The sequence below is a fragment of the Lactuca serriola genome, chromosome 1 (assembly GCF_051521515.1).
Source record: "Lactuca serriola cultivar US96UC23 chromosome 1, Lser_US96UC23_V15, whole genome shotgun sequence".
NCBI classification, from domain to species: domain Eukaryota; kingdom Viridiplantae; phylum Streptophyta; class Magnoliopsida; order Asterales; family Asteraceae; genus Lactuca; species Lactuca serriola.
Genome location: NC_136408.1, coordinates 98,030,628 through 98,052,834, shown reverse-complemented (window position 1 = coordinate 98,052,834; position 22,207 = coordinate 98,030,628). Strand labels below are relative to the sequence as shown.

Here is a 22,207-nt window from a genome sequence, read left to right as displayed (position 1 = left end):
TCATGGGAGTTTCAAATGAATGTGGTGAAAGGAAAAAAGAATGGGTGTTTCAAATGCATGAGATTCAAGAAAAAATGCTAACTTTATAAGTATGTATGATCGTGTCAATTCCAATTTATGGACTTCTGGTACACCTTTGATTCTCAATTTCAGCAACAACATTCGTGGAAGTTGGCGTTGACAAAGAAGCGGGTGATTGGGATGGGAGAAGTGTGCCATCGCAGAAGGGAATGGTTGAGATTGGCGAGGAAGTCTTAGAGCTTCATCGAAATTAATAATGATAGTTAGAAATTGAATAAGTAGTGTTGCCTATGGTAAGAGACTGAAAGGTGAGACGAAGTGTAGAGCGTACTAATTTGAATCAACATCGATTGAAGGTGTGTCGTTAACCATTATGGAGTTAGGGTTCTTGTCTACCTCAACTCCCACCGCTTATACCCCCGATCTAAGCTTCAAGGGTGACCATCATTGGACACCAACCTCTATTGATCTTTCTCTTCTACCTTTCATGTTGCTCGATCGATCTCTTTGGTATATAGGTTTTGAATCCAATTCCCTTACCAAAGTATGATTTTGGTTTTGATCTTGAGGTATGATTTCGTGGTTTATCAAGGTATGATATCATATATAATGTTTAAGATTGTACGAGTTTCAATCTTAATGTATGATTTTGGTTTTGATCTAGAGGTTATCAATGTATAATTTCATATATGATTTTAGTTTTCAAGGAATGATTTTAATTTTTTAAGTTCTTGTTGTCAGAGTTGAAAGTGAATGCCAAAGGTAAACTAGAGTGTCAGTGGTGTTTGTCGGAGTGCCAGAGGTGATGGTGGTTGTCAAATCTTTGAACTATAGTTGGTGGGGTGGATGTAGGTGAGAGGGGCCCTTTATGTAACTATAGGACATTTTAATAAAAAACAAAATATACGAAAAATAAATAGGTAAGGGTAAAAAGGCAATTTATTGTATTTAATGGGCTCCATAGTTAAATTTAACGGCTTAGGGACGATCCGTGTAATATCAAAATAACATAAGGACCAAGTTTATCCATTTTATTAAAGTTGGACTATACGTGCCTATTATGTCATACCACATGGACTGCAATTTTCTCAAAATATCTTGTATGCTTGTCATAACAAGAAGAGGTAAAAAAAAATATGAATAATAAGAAAGTTTAAATATCATGTATGCTTGTCCTCGAAGTAAAAAGTGAAAATTCTTTGAATAATAAGAAACTATGTCTATCCCGACATTAAGGGTGAAAATTTTCATGTATGTTTGTCCTAAAGGTAAGGGATGTCGAAGTCAGAGTGGTTGGTTTTGGGAAAGATGAAAGAAATAGGAGAAAGAAAAGTTTATGTAAACCTTATGTAATAGTTGGTTGAGTGTGTTGGGAGAGAACTGTTAGGTTTTATAAGTTACTAAAACATGTAAAACGGAAAATCTTAACCCTTAAGTTCACATGCAACCTACTTTGGATCTATGTTCTCTCTAATTGATAGCAATAAACTATGAACATCAAGAACCCTAAGGGGAACCTATTATAATCGAAATATACATAGGATTAGGATTACATACCTTCGATTTGTTGTAGTAAAAAAATCACTTCAATCCCTTGTGTTTGTTAGTCTTGGAAAGCTAGTAGCAAAAAGATGATGTCTCTAATGGCTTACATCGAAAAACCGGAACCCTAGAATGAGGAGGAGAGATGAGATATGAGACAAATTTCGATTCTATGTTTATAGGTGATGTGGTGAACGAGATTTTCAAGCCAAATGATCCTATTTATAGTTTAGGTAACTTGCAGGCAAAGTAAGATTTGAACTGATTAAATAATAGATTTATTCCTAATTCAAATAATTTCTTTATATACAACCAGAAAGCTTCCAAAACCCTAGGAAACCCTCCAAAAACGTCCATACCATGGAGGGTTCTAGAATTTCTTCGTTTGTTTAATTATTGAACAATCAAATTTCACCCCTTTACACCTTCAATTAATTCCAATTAATCCTGAATTAATTCCAAATTAATTATGATTAATAATTAATCAATTCTAATTGATTTCACATTAATTTGTTAATCGTATAATTTAACAAATTAATTATTTAACAATTGATTTCATATTAATTTATTAATTAAATAATAAATCAACAAATCAACTATTTATTTCCAATTAATGTACTAATGTAACGCTTGGTTCATTGTGCATTTCGGTTTAGACCCTTTGGGGGTGTATTGTTGCAGAATTGCTACTTGGGGGGTTGAATTGCCAACTTTGGGAAAGTTGGAATACGATGGACGTATTCCTTGTATGTTGGGCGTACTCATACAGATGGGTCACAAAGCTCATCCACGTACATTGGGCGTATGTGGAGTACGCTTAGCGTACGTGAGTAGTGAAGAAACCCTAATTTTAAGGCTTGTACCCTATATAAACCATAATATAGCCTCTTTTGCCTTGCTTAACCAGCCTTCATGCCCTAAAAAACGCTAATTTGTTCCTTAGCCTTTGTGTGATGCTTTTGAGCTCTTGTGAAGCTTTTCGTCGGTGTTGTGCATCTTGAAGTGGTAGAAGAAGAAACTTGAAAACTCATTCTTTGGTGGAGAGCCTTGAGATCCAACTTTTGCACCTTCTTTTGGTGGCTTTTGAGCACGGGGGTTCTAGCGGGCCAGCTGCCAGAGATTTATATGTAGGACTCAGCAGTGTGAGGTGAGTCTCCTCCATGTATCCATAGATCGAAGGCACCAGTTTCGGCCAATTATTCAATTATATAGAATGCTAGCTATTGTGATATATATATATATATACACACACACACACACACATACATACATACATACATACATAGAGAGAGAGAGAGAGATGTAGGTTCAAATGTGGATTAACAAATATTGTGTGGATGTAGGGATTAATATGGGTCAAGTATTATTTAAATTTTAACAAATAATTAATTAAATCATCTACCATTTAATTTAGGCAAATTACTTTGTTTAAAACCCTATTGTCTCTTTCGTCGACACCCACAAAATCATATCCCTCCCGCTTCCATCGAGATTTACTGAACCACCTCCGGCTAGCACCTCCTCTCTCCTATGAAGCTACGATGTCAGGGACTCCGCCACTTTGTGTGATGGCTGTTTTTTTCTTTGGGTGGTCGGCGACGGTAAACGATGAGTTCGGGATTTCCATATCATCTGTAGTAGATCTGGTGGGTTTGGATTAGAGATTTGATCCGGTAGGTTTGGATTAGCATCGAAATCGATACTTTAGCTGCAATCTTAGTTTTAGGTAATTTTCTTAATTGCATCAAGATCCTTCTGTTACAAGATTTTTCTTTTGAAGTCGATCAAAGTTTTATCTATTGCTTTGAATTTCCTAATCAGTTATCTTTTCTTTTCATTTGAATTTGATATGAAAAGATATATTCTTGTATATAGAGAGATGATTTATATTGTGTTTTAAATGAATCAAGAAAACAATCCTTACTTACCGGTCCGTGTAATTTTTTTGTTAGAAATCTCTGAAAAATAACGAGATTTGTATAAAGGATTTAGTAAAGAAAGAAAATTATAGTTTAGATACTCATTCTATAATCGAAAAAGTAAACAATGAATTTGTGTGGTTCAAAAGACATCGAAATTTAGATTTATTAAACATTCATTTTATAGTTTTTTATTGGGTTAATATTATAAAAGCCCTAAATTTTTAACCCGAAATTGAAAAAAGCCTTAATATATTTTTTTTTATTATTGCTATGGCCACAACTTTTTCACAAAATTATTACTCTAGCCCACTTAACGAGTTTTATAGTTAACTTGGTTAAATTTTTTGCAAAATCAGTCATAAAAGTTCATATTTGGTCCCTGAGGTTTGGAAAAAATTATACCACATGATTTTTTAACTTTATTTTTCGTTTTTGTATACTTTATCTATTTTCGGTTTTTTTTATAAATATATACACATTTTTTATTTTCTTTTTTGTATATACTTTAATGATTAAATTAGAAAACAAACAAGAAAAAAATAAAAAGATGAAAATTTTAAAATATAATACGAAAAGAAATATGAAAAAAAAACAAAAAAAAAACTCTAATATACTCTATATATACACTATAAAATAGAAAACAAAAGGTAAAAAGGTAAATAAATCAAATTGATGAAAAATAAAGTTAGAAAAATGAAAATAAATAAAGTATATACAAAAAAGAAAATAAAAAATGTATATATATTTATAAAAAAAAAACGAAAATAGATAAAGTATACAAAAAACGAAAAATAAAGTTAAAAAATCATGTGGTGTAATTTTTCCCAAACCTCAGGGACCAAATATGAACTTTTAGGAATGATTTTGCAAAAAATTTAACCAAGTTAACCATAAAAACCGTTAAGTGGGCTAGAGTAATAATTCTGTGAAAAAGTTGTGGCCATAGCAATAATAAAAAAAATATTAAGGCTTTTTTCAATTACGAATTAAAAATTTAGAACTTTTATAATATTATATTTCAACATGCAGTGGCTTTTTGCAATACAATTATGGCTACAATTGTTTACACATCAGATCCATTGAGAAATTAAGAAATCATTTTAAAATTGTTAATTTTCATTCCAATTATCTTTGTTTTTCATTTGATCGCCTGAAGGAATGGAAAATTACAATATAGATCATTTTAGTTCATCAAATTTTTTAATGACATCGACCTTTATGTTGTTTTGGTAATCCATAACACTATAACTCAAGAATTATTCATGTTCTTGTAAATTTGTCGATTTTATTAGAAATTTTTAGTATTTGAAAGTTGATTATGTTTTTTTTTGTGCGCTTAGGTTTTGAAGAGGGTGTCATTAATGTGGAAAAGAAAGAAAACATGGAGAACGTGAGGTTATTCTAACAGAATACATTATGCCAAAATGTATCAAATGATTCTTAGAAATAATAATCTAATGGAGTTGAAACATCCCAAAAACATGACCCAAAATTTTTTGTTTTTACATATAATAAAAGTCATAACACTAAATGTCATATAATAAAAATCATATGTCGGGTATCCCAAAAGACATAATAAAAATGTCATATCAAAAACTGTATCAAATCATGTCTAAGTATCTGAACAAAAATCCCAGGAATAAAGCTGAAGTTGTGGTGTGTGCGATGTCATCATCCCGTGCTCTTCCCTTTACTTGCGGAAGTACCTGAAACCAAAACTGAAACTGTAAGCACAAAGCTTAGTGAGCTCCCCCAAACTACCTCATACCAAACAAACATATAAACAACTACTGGGCCCCCGCCCGCTGCATCGGACCGAAGCCCGGAAACTGCATCGGACCGAAGTCCGGAACTAACCAGGGCCCTACCCTCTGCATCGAATTTAAGTCCGAAACTAACTGCCTCAGACCGAAGTCCGGAACTAGCTGCATCGGACCGAAGTCCGGAACTAACTGCATCAGGCCTAAGCCCGGAACTGACTGCATCGGACCGAAGTCCGGAACTACTGAACATAACATAGCATACACATATCAACTAGCATAACAACATAGACTGCATACTGAGTCGGGCCATACCCGAAACACATAACACACAAAACCTGTCTGAGCCACGAAGGCATCAAACATTCTAACTACTGCATCGGACCGTAGTCTGGAAACTACTGCTAATTAAACGGGCCGGCATTGTGGCCTTAGACCCGTTCCTACTGGAAGGAAACTCACCTCGTAGCCTAGCTGTTGAAAGAACTGCTCCGGAATCTGTCTGCTACGGCTCCGGCTTCACCCCGGCTACAATCTCCATAAGTACCCTCAATCAAATACTGATAATAATACTGAGGGTAAAAAGACTATCTCACCCGTGGTCAAAGTCAACCTATCGGTCAAAGTCAACATTCAGTTGACCTGACTCGTCGAGTTGGGTCACCAACTCGTCGAGTCCTTACTCTCACTTTCTTGCTTCTGCCCGCTACTACTCGTCGAGTTTGGCATAGACTCGACGAGTTCCTCTTCGAAACTAACACTCAGTCAATCTGCATCCGACTCGCCGAGTTGTATGAACAACTCATCGAGTTCTCCTTCAACATATGAACACTCTGATTGTGACTCGTCGAGTTGTATGAACAACTCGTCGAGTCTGTTCTTGAGGCATGAAGATCGCCTTGGACTCGCCGAGTCAGGGAATTGACTCGCCGAGTTCTTCCATGAATGAGTCTAACCTCCATCTCACTGACTCCATCTCTCACTCACTGGTTCCACTCGGCATAACTCAAAAAGGGAAAACAGGGGACTCGCGACTCGACTCGCCGTGTCGTATACATGCAATCACTATATACTCGATTCTGCTTGAAACCAGTTCATTCCATTCATAGATCTGGGTTCTTAGGGCTTGATTAACACGTAAAGTTTCCAACTTTACGTGTAAATAACATCAAATGAAGGTTTTAAGGCTCAAAGCACACTATAAGAGTAAATCTAGAGCTTTCATGCAAAATGGCTCCATAAAGGTACTAGATCTAAGCTTCTGGAACTCAAACCTAGCTAGATCCGAAGGCTATTCATCTCAATGAGTCCTCTATGCTACTACCAAGCCAAGAAATGTTTCAAGAATAGCTTAATGGCGTTCCAAAGGGGATTAAAGCATAGAAACAGAAAAGGGTCGAGTTATACCTCACTATACTCTGAAATGCCACAAAGTTCTTGGATCTCCTTCTTCTCCTCTTGATCTACCTTCTTCTCTCAAGATCTTCAAAGAATCACACCAAAACACACAAAATGCTAAGAGAGTTCTAGGGTGCTCTGGGGGTGATGGGGGCTGACTTGGGGTCCTAAAAAGTTGTTTAAATAGGGTGCAAACCCTTAAAATTAGGGTTTCATCCAAACTGGCGGACTCGCCGAGTCCAGAATATGGAGTCGCCGAGTAGCCAACTTAAACGTGCTCAAAATCCCGACTCTACTCGACGAGTCTGGCTAGTGACTCGTCGAGTTCCTCTTGAAAACTTCAAATAATAAGTATTTAAATAGCATACCAGAATTTGGGGTGTTACAGGAGTAGTGTTTTTGTTAGATTTTGATTTTTTTTAACCGTTCTTAATTTTAATCTTTAAAAATAAATGTAATTCTTAACCATTATTAGTCATATATTTTTTTCAAGAATGTATGTAGTTATTGTTTATAACGTTATTCTTTAAGAATTAATGTAATTAGTGATTCTTAAAAAATATAATCGGTTTCATAAAATGTGTAATCTTTAGAAAATATTATTATTGATAATATATGTTGTAGTATTCTTTAAACATGCTAATTATAAGAAGTGTTCATTCAATCAGAATATGTATTCTGTCAGAATTTGTATTCAATCAGAACATGTATTTTAAATTCTTGGTCCACATTCGTTCCTACATCTACACAATACTTACCATCCACACTATAACCTAGCCCTATATATATATATATATATATATATATATATATATATATATATATGTGTGTGTGTGTGTGTGTGTGTGTGTGTTTGATGATCGAGTTGAAATATACGCTAGGTCGGGGCCCAATATGGCATGTCGGGTTGAAATATACCCCAGAGCGGGGCCCACTATCATATGATCGGGTTGAAATATACCCCAAGGCGAGGCCCCGGGGAGGGGCCCATACTTGCTTATTGGGTTGGAATATACCCCAGGGCTAGGCCCAGCTGTATGTATAGCATGTGTTATTTTGGGGAACTCACTAAGCTTTGTTCTTATGGTTTTCAGTTTATGTTTCAGGCACTTCTGTTTTTTAAAAGGAAGAGTCTAGGATGATTGCGGAGCACACACCACTCAATTCCACATTTTGTGATTCACTATGATTATTCTGATGTATTGAAAAAATTTGATTACCTTGGTGTTATGACAATAGTATGGTTTACTGTTTTATAAACTTAAAAATGAAAAAAAAATCGGGTATTATTTAGGGGCGTTACAAGTTGGTATCAGAGCCTTGGTTTGAGGGATTCGGGCACACTCTCGAGTGTGACTGAACTCAAACTGAGAAATTGGTATTTTTTCTTAAAAAGAAAATGAATTTTATAAAGATTTTTGTAAAGGAAAGATATTTCTAAAATGATTTTTGTAAAGACAAAGGGGGTGTGATGCGTGCAATTAGCCGAGCTTAATTAAGTGATTCCCAAGAATACCTATACATGTTTGTTATGATTTTATGTTATGAGATTTGCTTGCTAGGATGAGGCTAGGGATACTTTCAGGAATTGCATGATAGATTGGCCTGATATATGATGCCTTGTAGCCAAGGGAGCACTAGATGATATGCTAGATTGGGAATATGTATTGGTATCAGTAATTGCTAAGTGTATGCTTTAAAAATTGTATACAGTTAGCATCATATAGCCCTAGAATGATTGATTTGGCCTTATTTCTTGTTCCTCATTTGGTTGTGGTCTTAGGGTAGAGTCTTTTATTCGACAGTCTATTTGATCATGTATTTTGTATAGTTTGCATGCATAAGGTAACCGACAAAGAGAATGGAAGTTCCTAGCATGACTTGTCGTATGTGAGTGTGAATGTTCTTTGCTTATTCTATGGATTGGAGTGCTACTGCATGAATGCTGCTTGCTTCGTGCTTTATGGAACTTTTAAGTAATGTGAGTTAACTATTAAGTGAATATACTAAGTCACATGTGATGAAGGTTGAATAATCTCAGAGTGATGGATTTGACCCTATTGTGCAGCTATCGTTTGAGTCTAACCGATGTAGGGATGATTATTTTACTCAAATGATTATCTGAGCTTTATTGCATGTGATTGTAGTCATGAGATGGTTAACTGACATTGTGGGGAGTTCTTCAGCAGCTAATGGCAGGGTGAGGTCAGAAACCTAGGAAAGCCTAGGAAGTGCTTCAGTGGGTGTAGTTACGATGTTTAGTGAACATTTGGTGTAGCTGTTTGAGAAGGTGACTTAGAGGATTTGGGATGATTCTTGAGGAAAGTATGGATAGGTGTGGAAGGTAGTATATGGACCGTACTACTAAAAGCACAAGATCCATACTCAAATCGAGGAAAGTTTTGGAAAATCTAGGAAGCCTAGGGGATGAGGATTCTTGGGTATGTTCTGATCATTTACATGTTGTGTTTCAGTATGGTGATGAGCACTCGGGAAGGAGGTTCAATTTTTGATTCAGGCTTAGGTGCTTGTAACATCCCAATTTCCGGGAATGAGATTTTAGGTATTTCATGAAATTAAAGAAGCCTACTCGACAAGTTATAGGCCCCAACTCGTCGTGTAGAGATTAGTCAGCCCGTATGATTTATGAGGTCTACCCGACGAGTCGGAGGACCCCAACTCAATGAGTAGGAGCTGAATGAGAAAGCCCTAATTTCCAGGGTTTTACACCCTATTTAAAGGGTCATTATCCTCCCTTCACATCCCTTACCGCCCCCTTGAGCTCAGAAAACCCTAATTGCGTCTACTCTGCATTTTTATGTGTTAAGAAGCTTGGAAGGTGGATTTTGTAAAGAGAGCTTGGAGCAAGGAGAAGCTTGTGGATCTGATTTCTACTTCATTTTAGCATCATCTTGAAGGTAACAAGTCATTACCTTGGCTTCTCTCTATTTAGATCTCTTCATGCAAAGGTTTAGGGATATTTCTAGTTTGTTGTGGAGTTATTTCTGGTTTTGGGCATGATCTGAAGTTGTAACTTCAGATTTGGACTCCTCTAGCCCCTTATAGTCATAATGTTCTAAGTCTTTAACAAGTTATGGCCTTCTCCTTACCTAAAACTCCTTCTTTAGCTTGGTGTTGGCCTTTAAGACCTTGCATGCACGTAAAGTTTGCAACTTTACGTGGTAACTATGTCTTAGGAATCTAGATCTACAATTTGGAGCTTTGGGATAGCTTAAAACCGTCTGAATGAGAAACGGACTGAAGGGAATCAATGAGTTGAATGGTCAACTCGACGAGTCAGATGAAGATTGGCCGTTTTTGGTTTGTGCACGAACTCGGCGAGTCGGTGAGATGACTCGACGAGTTAGTTAGGGTTTTTCCTGAAATTTGGACACCGCATGGACTCGACGATTTTTTTGGAAACTCGGCGAGTCAACTAGGGATTTCAAGATTTCTCGAGTTCTTTAAGAACTCGACGAGTCAAGAAGCTACACTCGACGAGTTGGGTCAACATTGACCATTGAATTTGAATTTGACCAAGGGTTGACTAGTTTGACTTCCGAGGGTATTTTGGTAAATTGGGTATTTAAGGAATGGGATCAATGGTGGTTGTAGGTGTTGGTGTTTGGAGACGTATCTCGGGAGTTTGACATTTCAGTTCTAATCGACATTGTAAGGTGAGTTGTCCTCACTATACTAACAGGGTCGAAGGCATCAATGTCGACCATTTTTGGATTTGTATCTGGGTTTGTTGCATGATGATATGCTTAATGACCTGTTAGGTCAATATCCTGGTATATAGGATGATGTTATATTAGTGATTTGTTAGGTCAGTGTCCTGGTATATAGGATAATGATATGTTAGTGACCTTTTAGGTCGATATCCTGGTATATAGGATGATGCTATGTTATTGATATGTTAGATCCGTATGACTATCTATACATGCTAGCTAGCATATGATATTTATGTGCACATGATTTTTTGATGGGGGGTTGGGTTGAGGCAGACCTGCTTTGTGCTGAAGGCCAACAGACCTAGGGCAAACCGGATAGACTGCAGACCCATTAGTGCATATCAGTTAGACCCAAGGTCCGGAGAACGGTCCAGAAAGGCTGAAGGCTAAGGAGGGCGGACCAGACATGCTGAAGGTTCTGAGAGTGGGGCAGATAGACTGAAGACGTGGTAAGGGCGGTCCAGTCATAGTGTAGACTCTATATGCATGTTTTTTATTTGTTTGTTATGACATATCTATGATTTGTATACTGTTGGTATTTTGGAGGAACTCACTAAGCTTCGGGTATGTTTCAGGTACTTCTGATGATTGGGGGAAGGCGAAGACGTGATCGTGCACCTCCTTATATTTTTATGATTTGATTATGGGATACTCTGACATGAAACCATTTTGAAAATAAATTTGTAATAATTGTTCTTTTTTTAATGATTTAAAAAGTTTTTAATTAGCATGATTTTTATGGGTGTTACAGTGCAGGTGTTGAGCCGGTCGATGAGCGCATGCGGGAGTTCATCTCATCGGAGATTACTCGCGATATTTTGGAATGGACTCCTCTAATATTTGGTTCAGTCAAGGAAGGATTTTGGAGCTCTTAGATGGTCATCTCAAGGCTTTTCAGACCGAAATTGTATCGGAGCAATTAGGGGCTCATATGGAGCCCAAAGCTTGTGGAGCCCTAGAATCCTTCGAGAAGGAGGATCTTATTGCTAGTTCTTGCCATTTGGGATCGGAGGTGGGTTATGCACCATGTTTTTAGGAGGGTCGATCCCATGATTGGATTGCCTCAGAGGTTTTGCGAGCCTTACGCAAGGAGTTAGCGTACATCAGTGGGTGTGCCACTAATAGATTGGTCGTCAGGTTCGGGGGTCGGACCTTAGATGTTCAGATAGATGATGGGATGGTTGGGGTAAACCAGGAGCAGGAGATTGATTTGGAGTAACTGGGGAAGAAGGAGGAGCCAAAGCATGTGCAATCATTTGAGGGTCCCGCAAAGAGACCTAAGACTTCAGATCAGCGATTGAGGTGCCAGTAGTGTTGGGGACAATACAACACATATGAGAAGCAGCACGAAGGGGTTTGTCGTTCTAGGGCATGGGCTACTACAAGTGCGGAAGAGTTGGTCATGTCAGTCCGAATTGTCCTCAAAGGGAAATCCCGTTATGTTTAAACTACAACCAAGTGGGCCACAAGAAGGACAGCTGTCCGATTTTGAGGGGTGGAATAGTGAGTGCACCTGCTCTGGATACTTTAAGGATCTCTGATGGTCGTGAGGGCGGGGCAGGAGCTCCATCTGTGAGGAGTCGAGTATTTCAGTGTTAGTCAGGGGAGACCAGGGTTCCATCAGGTGTTGTTGCAGGTATGTTATCTTTTGCTTTCTTCTTGATTATTATCAGAATTCATATTGCTTTGGAATTTTGTATTGGTTTGGGTAAGTATTATCTCCAGGTTAGTTTTCTGTTTTTTCCTGAGTTATATCATCAAAAATTGTTTCATGCCTTTTTTAATGCCAAGAGTCATTAATGGGTCGTATCTTGCTGAGCGGGTTTCAGTTTGTCCGGTTGTTGTTCCGGTTCTTTGATGGGGTCAATTCAGGGGTATCGTTGGAAGGTTTATGGTCAGATTAGTTGGTTAGTTCTCCTATGAAGTCAGAGTTCAGTCATGTTACCAATTGTTCATATAGGATCGACCGTCGTCTATGGTAGGACCTTTGGGTCCAATCTCTACCATTGCTAGGGAAGGAGCGGTAGCGAGAAGATGAAGGTGGAAACTACATGAGTTTGTTTGGTCATTGGAAGTTTCATGGAATTTTATTATTTCAGGGATTAAAGATGGTTAGAATTCAAAGATTCTTTTGAGGATGGGAAGTTGGAGTGAAGGTTTACCAGTTCAGAGCAAGCGTTATGGTCTTTGTCAACAGCATAAAGAACTTAAGGATTTGGTGTTGTATCATGGGAATCGATTAATGTTATCGAGCTTGCTGAGATTTTGGGGAGTATTCCTCTGGATTTCAAGAGTTGTGCGGTCATCGGGATTGGCTAGTATTGGAACATTGGTATTGGTAAGCGCAGGTCATAGTCGGTTCATCTATATGAAGATAAGATGGTTTAGGAACCCATCAAATTTTATGGGATGGGAGAGCTTTGACGAACCCAAGTGGGGGAGAATCGATCAGAATTTCCGGGAGTTGGATTGGGTGTGGAACTAGGGAAAGTTTCACATCCCATTCGGGAGGAGATACGACCTAAGTGGCCATCTAGATTGAAGTTGTGTAAGTTGGGAGTTCACGAAACTTCCAATAGCTATCTTCCTTATAGTAGGCTTATGGATGGATCCATGTTGAGGGTTGTGATAGAGCCTTTCTACCTGTTCTTGTCTGATTAAGGCTTTCGGGTTCGAAGCATGACCCAGACACCTGATTGGGGTGTAGTCTGATGCGTGTTCAACTCGGGATGAGTATGGATAAATTAGTAGATGAGCGGTAAGACCATGGATGGTAGCCATGGCAAGTTAGGAGTGTTGTCAGACTGTAGGGTGGCCCGAAGCATTCACTAGGTTGGCAAATAGTGTTGGAGTGTTTTAAGAATGTTGGGTGGCCTGTAGTATTCACTAGATTGGTAGATAGTGTTGGAGTGTTGTAAGACTGCAAGGTGCCCCGTAGCATTTACCAATCCTTGAGGATTGGTGAAGGCATGGAAAATCTATGTTTCAACTTGTAGGTTTTTTCCTGGCGGGATTAGGCTAGGGTAGGTCAGTTTGTAAGACTGTAGGAAGGCCACAACATTCATGGAATTAAGGAAGTGGTGGGTTGTGTGAGGCCGGTTGTGATATAAGACTACAGTTGGTCATGTAGCATTCACTATTAGCATTGGATTTGGTGGCGTTAGGGTTGTCAGTTGGTTATGATCGGTTAGATCAGAAGGTTGTTAGAGCCATAGCGGTGAGTTGGCTAGGGCAATGCTTGTCAGATGAGGCCTTTGTTTGAAAGTCACGTGGTGCGAGTGTGTAAGACTATCTATCTCAGTAACCAAATGGAAATCCGGTGAATCGGTTATTCAGCAGGTAAGTTGGGACCAGTGAGGTCTTGGCTGCTTTTGGAAAGCAGCTAGGGGGCATCAAGATGAGCCCGGGATGGTATTAGTGATCCGGGGCTCGTGTGTAGAGTTGCTTGCTATTCGGGGAATATGTTAAGTCACTTGTAGCCTGGATTAAATAATCTTAGAGTAATTGATTTGACACTATTGTGCAACTCTTTTTTGAGTCTAACCATTGCAGGGATGAGTCTTCTGCTCGAAGGATTATCTAAGCCTTCTGTCAAGTAAGGGAGTTCTGCAGTAATGAGTGGTCAGTGACATAGTTTCCAATAAAGCAACAAGATAACAAGGGTTGGAAGTGTTTTGTTTAGTTTGGAATTCAAAGTGGATTTGGCACGGTAGTGGTTCAGTATGGGCGGTCTGTCGAGGAGTCAGACCACTTCGAGATTTCAGATTTTGGGTAAGGTAGAAGTCGTTTTCTGCAAAGGAATTAATTTAGGCTGAGAAAGGATTCGTTTATCATTAGGTTTCGAGAGCCTTGTTAGGGATGGGTTCGGTTGCCTTTGGGAACGCTGTTGTATGCTTGGGGTTGTGGTTGTGTCGCTCAGGCTGTCTGGCAGGCCTGGTTTGGTAAGGAAATGATTTCGAAGACAAAATCTAATTTAAGTGGGGGAGAGCTGTAACGCTTGGTTCATTGTGCATTTCGTTTTAGACCCTTTGGGGGTATGTTGTTGCATAACTAGTCCCTTGGATGCTGAACTGCCAACTTTGGGAAAGTTGTAGTACGCTGGGTGTACTCATGCAAATGGTTCGCGGAGCTCATCCACATATGCGGGGTGTAACATACATGTTTTGAAAGCATGTTTTGTAATAAATAAAATTGTGAAATACTATGAGAAATTGAGTGTTGAGTTCTAACAGATAGTTTTTACTAGAAATGAAGTAAAACTACGTTTAGAATCACTCATAAAATATTGGAAGTCTTATGAGATTCCAATTAAAAGCAAATACTGAAATATAACGAAAAATATAAAATTTGAAATAAGTAAAATTTTATTATTGAAAATTGTAGATAATCTCGTTAGAAACATTTAGGCGAAAACCTCGTCGAAATCCGAGTTATAACGAAGAAGTTATGACCAATCGAAGATTCGCGACAAAACCGGCAGGGCGCCGAATGACGTAAAAAGTGAGTTTTTGATAAACTACTTTTTAGCCTTAGTAATCTAAATGAAAGTCGTAGTATTCGTTAAACCGAGAAGTTCGATAAAAAGAACGCCAAAATCTGACTTCGTATAAGGAAGTTATGATTTTTCTAAGTTTCGGATTAGCAGTAGACAACTAAAAACTCGAATTTTAGATCGAGCGATATTCAGCCTATACAACCTAAACGAGAATTGAAGATCTCGTCATTTGTAGTACAACGGTAAAAAGTCTGACGAAAATGGACGTCGGATTAAGAAGTTATGAATTTTTTTAACGGATTTTCCTGTCCCGGTCTGTTAAAAATATAATAATAATAAAAAAAAAGTCAAAATTAGTCGACGAAGTCTAAACGAAAGTTATAGAGTATATTCTCACCTAAGCGTGCATATAAAGAACGTCAAAAACGGAGTTCGTACGCAAAAGATATGAATTTTTGAAGTTATTAAATAAAAATAAAGGAAAAAATCAAAATCTTATCCGAGGCCGTACGCCCCGCGTACACGAGGTTACGCCCAGCGTACCTCGCACGTATCCGGTCCGGAGTCAGCCACGTAGTCCGCCTTCGCATGGTCGCCACATAGAAGTCACGTCCGAGACCCGGGAACCGAGCATGCGACACCTCGCGTACGGCCAACGTACCGAGGATCTACGCCCCGCGTAGTAAGGTGCTTCGCACCCTATATAAGGGATGTGAAGGTCTCTGGAAATGTTTGCTCATTTTCACTCTTTTACACCCTCTTTCACCCATTTAACCCACTTTTAACCCCTCGAAGTCCCGGTATCATCCCCGACAACTGAAGCAAGCCCAGACGCCCCGAAGTTCCCGAGAAAATCTTATTTTCAAGTCGAAACTCTGCCCGAGTAAAGTCCGGTTTTCAACTAAAAACCCCGGTTTCGCCCAGAAAGTCATATTTGGAGCCGAAGTGTTGCCCAAATTATTATTTTAACCCCGGTTATTTCAAGGTGAGTTCAATATATAAGAACAATTGTATGTTATGTGTTATATGTACTATGTGCTTTTCAGTGTTATTATTCCAAGTTATTTTCCTGTATTATTTTATTCGCTATTTTTATAGAAAAAGTAATACCTTTGACCATGTGATCAGTGAAAGGACTTAGATTCACATTGGTACTGGTACGTAGCCTCTGGTCATATAGAGCATGTCTCCGTAAGAGAATGACTTCTATTCTATGGCATTGGCAAATGGTTAGACAGGACTATAAGCCTGAAATCTAACAAGATGTTAATCAGAAATCTTATGTCTTCTGTGCCATTTGGGCCGAAGCTTTATTGATGTCTATTAAGTATGAAAATTGTTATGCCTCATTGATTGTATATCTTTGAATCAAGTCATTGATTGATATGAAAAGATTGTCGCATAAATTCACATATGCCTTTGTTGTTACTTGTTTCTCTTTGCTTCTGCCATATTGAAGTATATATATATGACATAACGTTATATTGTATCTATTATTGAACTCACTAAGCGTCACCGCTTACCCTATCAATGTTTAACAATTTCAGGTGATAAGTAACCAATATGATCTTATACTGTTGAAAGACTTAGAATAGTTTGTAATTATACTTCTGTACTTCAGTTTATGTTTGTATAAATTACAATATCCTGGGTAGTTATGTATTATATAACACTTTGAAATAGTCGGTTTGTATCCAGTAGTTTGTAACCTCTTTATCAATGTAATATATTGCTTTTATGAATATGCATGTAGCATGTTTTGGAGTAATAATATTGTGAAGTATGAAAGTTTGAGTCTTTCAAAAATACGAAAGTTAGGGTCTTTCACGGGGCGTATGTGGAGTACGCTTAACGTACATGAGCGGTGAAGAAACCCTAATTTTAGGGCTTGTACCCTATATAAACCATAAGATAACCTCTTTTTGCCTTGCTTAACCAACCATAATACCCTAGAAAACCCGAATTCGTTTCTTAGCCTTTGTGTGGTGCTTTTGAGCTATTGCGAAGATTTCGGTGGGTGTTGTGCATCTTAAAGTGGTAGAAGAAGAAACTTGAAGACTCATTCTTTGGTGGAGAGCCTTGAGATCCAACTTTTGCACCTTTTTTTGGTAGCTTTTGAGTGAGGAGATTCTAGCGGGTCAGCTACCAGATATTTATATGTGGAACTCAACAGTGTGAGGTGAGTCTCCTCCCTGTATCCATGGGTCGAAGGCACCAATGTCGGCCTATTATTCGGTTATGTAGAATCCTGTTTTGTGATATATATATATATATATATATATATATATATATATATATATTTGTATGATCGGGTTGAAATATATCATAGGGCGGGACCCAATATGGCATGTCGGGTTGAAATATACCCTTGGGCGGGGCCCAATATGGCATGTCAGGTTGAGATATACCGTACGGGCAGGGCCCAATATTGTATGTCGGGTTGAAATATACCCCAGGGCGGGGCCCACTATCATACAATCAGGTTGAAATATACCCCAAGGTGAGGCCGCAGGGTAGGGTCCATACTTGCTTATTGGGTTGGAATATACCTGAGGGATAGGCCTAGCTGCATGTATGGTATGTTATATTTTGAGGAACCCACTAAACTTTGTGCTTGCGTTTTTCAGTTTATGTTTCAGGTACTTATGTTTTCAAAGGGAAGAGTCCGGGATGATTGTAGAGCACACACCACTCGATTCCGCATTTTGTGATTCACTCTGATTACTATGATGCATTGATAAATTTTGATTACCTTGGTTTTATGACGACGATATGGTTTACTATTTTATAAACTTAAAAATGAAAAAAAAAATCGGGTATTATTTGGGGAAGTTACAATTAATCACATAATATGTTAAGAAATCATTTTCCCATAATTTCCAATTAGTTTATTAATCATATAAAAGTCTAATAAATTATACTTCTCTATCATAATATCATTTCTAGCTATTTATGGTCATGAGGGCAACACAAAAAGGGTTTTGCTTTTAATTACTAGAATATATCAATTTTGTTATGAGCTTAGACACCTTAATCCAATGGTAACCACTCCTACCTCCTTAAGAGGTGAAATTCTAATTTTGTGAATAATAAGATCTTGCATGATTATCCTAATATGAAGAGGTTAAAGTTTTATGAATAGTAAGAAATTGTGTATATATAGTATGTTTGTTCTAATGATATGATGTGAAAATTTGTAACTAATAAGAAACCTGACGTATCATATATGTTTGTTCTTAAAATAAGAGATAGAAATGTTATGAACAATAAGAAATAGTATGCTTGTTTTGACACTGAGAGGTGAAAATTTTATGAATAATGAAAACTTAGCAGGTCCTAACAGTTTGAGGTGAAATTCTATAAGTCATATTTCATGTTCAATTCTAGGCATAAACTTTCATGCTCTTTTGACATCCACAAGTGAATATATGTAATATTCATGTCAATTTTTCTCATTAAAAAGATTTGGTCCTCCTGATAGAAGCCTACCGAGATACATAATTCTAGTAGTTTTGTGCCAGAAAACATATATTACCCATGAGACCTCACGAAGGTGACATTTAGAAGTAATGTGTGTTAGTAATTTTAGTGTCAGCGGGTTCATATTAGTATAATTGAATTTATGGATTACCATTGGAGCTTAATTCTCGATTTTAGACAAGTTAGGAGGTGCGGAGTGCACGCTTGAATAAAATGAGTTTGATATTGGTTCGACCAAATGGTCGGGGTCAAGGGGTTGCACCCCATTACGGGTCTAATGGGAAGTTCATTTTTTGTCCGTTTATTTTATAAATGAACAAACATGAACAAAAAATCCCGTTTGTTTAGTCAAATGAACGAACGTATACATTGGTTTTGTTCGTTCAATTATGTTTGTGAACATTCGTTTATGTTGTTCATTTACGTTTATTTATGTTCGTTCATTTAATATCTTTTTATGTTCATATATTATATGTTTGGTTATGTTTAATTATTTTTGTTTATGTTCGTTTAGTATGTTCACGAATATAAACGAACGAACATGAACAATATAATTTGTTAAACAAACGAATATGAATAAGAAAACGTGTTCGTTTATTCGTTCGTGTTTGTTCGTTTGTTCGGCTAACTTAACAGTTGAACATGATCAATTTTCGTTTTTATAAGATTTTCAAAGCACGGGTCCTCCCCACCCACAAAGCAGCGCACATGGTAGCTACCATATGTTAAACGTTTATTTGGTTATTCGTTTCTACTAGAGCATTAATGCATGTTCTATTGTTCACATTCGCTTCTTTTTATGTGTAGATTTATTGTTTTCTTTCCGTCTCTTTTCTCCTATATACTTCTGTATGTATGGACCTTTATGCATATCACTCAGGATGGATGATTATGAAATTCTTATAAAAATTTTATACTTATTTGTATTTGTATTTTTATTTTGTTTGAGGTGTCCTACGCAATCATTTTTTTTATTGTACGATATGGGTTGCGATCGTATTTACAAGTTAAATTCAAGTCTAAAAGGCATCACTCTACTTGTGGGACTCCCGATACGTGTACTATTAGCTTTTTTAAGTATTACTACTTACTATTACTACTATGTAATATATGTATATATATTTGGTCAACAATCGGACGCAATAAATGTGTGCAATTAGTCCTTGTTTAGCATGCAAATCACAAATGGAAGAAGTGAGAAATCAGCAGATCATATTGAAGGACTACATTAATGGCGTCCTCAAGGAATCCGACATGCTCGTTAAATCTTCCTCCACCATCCACCTCAAGCTCCCACGAGCTTCTACCTCCGTCCTCGTTAAGAACCTTTATCTCTCATGTGATCCATACTTGCGTCGTCAGATGAACAAACCTCAAGGAAGTTAAGTTGATTCCTTCACTCCTGGTTTGGTATGAATTACACTCTCATTTATTGAACGATTTGTATTCAGGATTATATTTTTCTATTCGAATTTGAAATTTATCTTTCGTATATTTCAAGTGTAAAATTTGAAATGGAGCACCCAATCTTTTGCATGTAGCGACTCATATTACAACAACCAATAAAGTTATCACTTTTAATGCTAAGTAATTATCAGTTTTCAGGAACATGTTTCCAGTTAACTTAGACAAATTAAATTCTATAATTTAGCTTCTGTTTTCAATGTTGTAGCCCATAGCAGGACTCGGAGTTGCTAAAGTGGTGGATGCTGGACATTCATACTTCAAGAAAGGTGACCTTGTTTGGGGATTTACTGGATGGGAAGAATACACCATTAGTGCTCCTCGTACCCTATTCAAGATTCAACATACGGATGTCCCTCTTTCCTATTACACAGGAATTCTTGGTATGTTTTATGTTTAATATTAATGTTCTTAGTCCAATATGAAATTCATATAAGGAGCTTTAATTAAGATTCTCTAAAATGATTTTTATTCTGTTGATGGTTTGTAGGTATGCCTGGTATGACTGCTTATTATGGTTTCTATGAGATTTGTGCTCCAAAGAAAGGAGAGTATGTCTTTGTTTCCGCAGCTTCTGGGGCAGTCAGTCAGCTTGTCGGGCAGTTTGCGAAGCTGACCGGATGTTATGTTGTTGGGACTGCTGGAACCAACGAAAAGGTGGTTAATTTTAGCATTATCTTCCCTTATATGATGATTTATTGGAATACATTTCTCAAAATCATATGTCATTCAAGGTTGAGTTGTTGAAGAATAAATGTGGATTTGATGAGGCTTTTAACTACAAGGAAGAGCAAGATCTTGATGCAGCTCTCAAGAGGTTAGTTCGCCCGAACAAGCAATATTAATATTGTTGCAAGAAAAATAATGATTAGTTTTGTAAGATATTCTTTTCTTTTTTCTAACTAATCTTAGGTACTTTACGCCAGGAATTGATATATACTTTGAGAATGTTGGTGGGAAAATGTTGGAGGCGGTGCTTCTAAATATGCGAAGTAATGGACGGATTTCGGCTTGTGGAATGATCTCGCAATACAACTTATATCGAGAGGAGGATGTGAGGAATTTGTCATGCATAATAGCAAAACAACTTCTCGTAAAAGGGTTTATTGTAAGTAATCATTTTAATTTGTATCCAAAGTATATGGAAATGGTTATACCATTGATAAAAGAAGGGAAGATATGTTACATTGAAGATATTGTAGAGGGGCTTGAGAGTGCACCTGCGGCTTTGGTTGGGCTTTTTTCGGGAAAAAATGTTGGCAAGCAAGTCGTGGTTGTGGCTCATGAATGAGTCCATTTAGGGTTATTGATTGTTTCAATCAAATAATGACAATCTAATCTTCATTAGTAATAATAACATAATAACAACGTTCGCATTATCATTTTCTTGAACTATAACATGTAATACTAATTATCAAATTCAACTTTCATGTATATGCCTCAACTACACCATTTTCACTTTCATGTATGTGTCTCAACTACACGGTATGCATCAAACCACCTAGTAATCACACCTATCTTGATTCCCACCTTTGATTCCATCATGGTCAACACGAACGGTGCATGCCCAAAGCATGTTGATGTGTTGCGTGCATAAGGACCCCAATAAATCAGTTTGCTTCTTGTTAGTCCCATAACTTTCCCATTTCAACTCCATTTAAGTTGATTATTCTTGCTGATTGTTCTTATTTTTTCTTAGCTACAAATTGGAACCAAGAAATAACTGATTTCATGTGTTGAGGTATGAACTTCACAAGGAAAACCTGAGTACTATATTGTAACACCCTGACTCCCATGTATAAGTTTTAAAGCATTATGTACATGTTGATGGACCTACTCGACGAGTTGGGTGCCCCAACTCGTCGTGTAGAGGCGGGTTAGACTGTGTGGATTATTGGACCTACTCGACGAGTCGGAGTGCCTTGACTTGACGAGTAGGAGCTACTTATGAAAACCCTAATTTTTAGGGTTTGCACCCTATTTAAAGAACCTTAACTCCTCTCCCCCAGCATATCGTCCAGAAATAAACCCTAGCAAGCTAACTCTCCATTTTTGAGTGTGTGAGGCTACAAGAGTGTGTTTTGGTGCATTTCTTGAAGAGATTTGGAGACTTAGAAGCTTGGAATGAGAATGAGCATGTAGATCCAACATCTACTTCATTTTGGCATTCATTTGAAGGTAAAAAGTCTTTACATTGGCTTTCCATTTCTTAGATCTTCTCTCATGCATGAATATGGTCATTTGGGGCAAAATGGGGTCATTCTCGGATTTGAACTTGTCCAGAAGATATGGTCTCAGATCTGGGCTGCTCTAGGTCCCAAATTTAGAAAGCTATTATCTTTATCTAGTATTTGTTGGATTACGTGTCTAAGCCCATAACTATATTTGGTA

General features: G+C 37.5%; 1 pseudogene across 1 annotated transcript; it reads left to right on the top strand.

Annotated features, from left to right (window-relative positions):
* Positions 1-19,525: 19,525 nt before the first annotated feature.
* Positions 19,526-21,235, top strand: LOC145070198 (2-alkenal reductase (NADP(+)-dependent)-like; annotated as a pseudogene). Its single transcript, XR_013689860.1, has 5 exons — positions 19,526-19,762; positions 20,025-20,199; positions 20,307-20,473; positions 20,551-20,633; positions 20,729-21,235. The product of XR_013689860.1 is annotated as a 2-alkenal reductase (NADP(+)-dependent)-like (transcript).
* Positions 21,236-22,207: the final 972 nt, after the last annotated feature.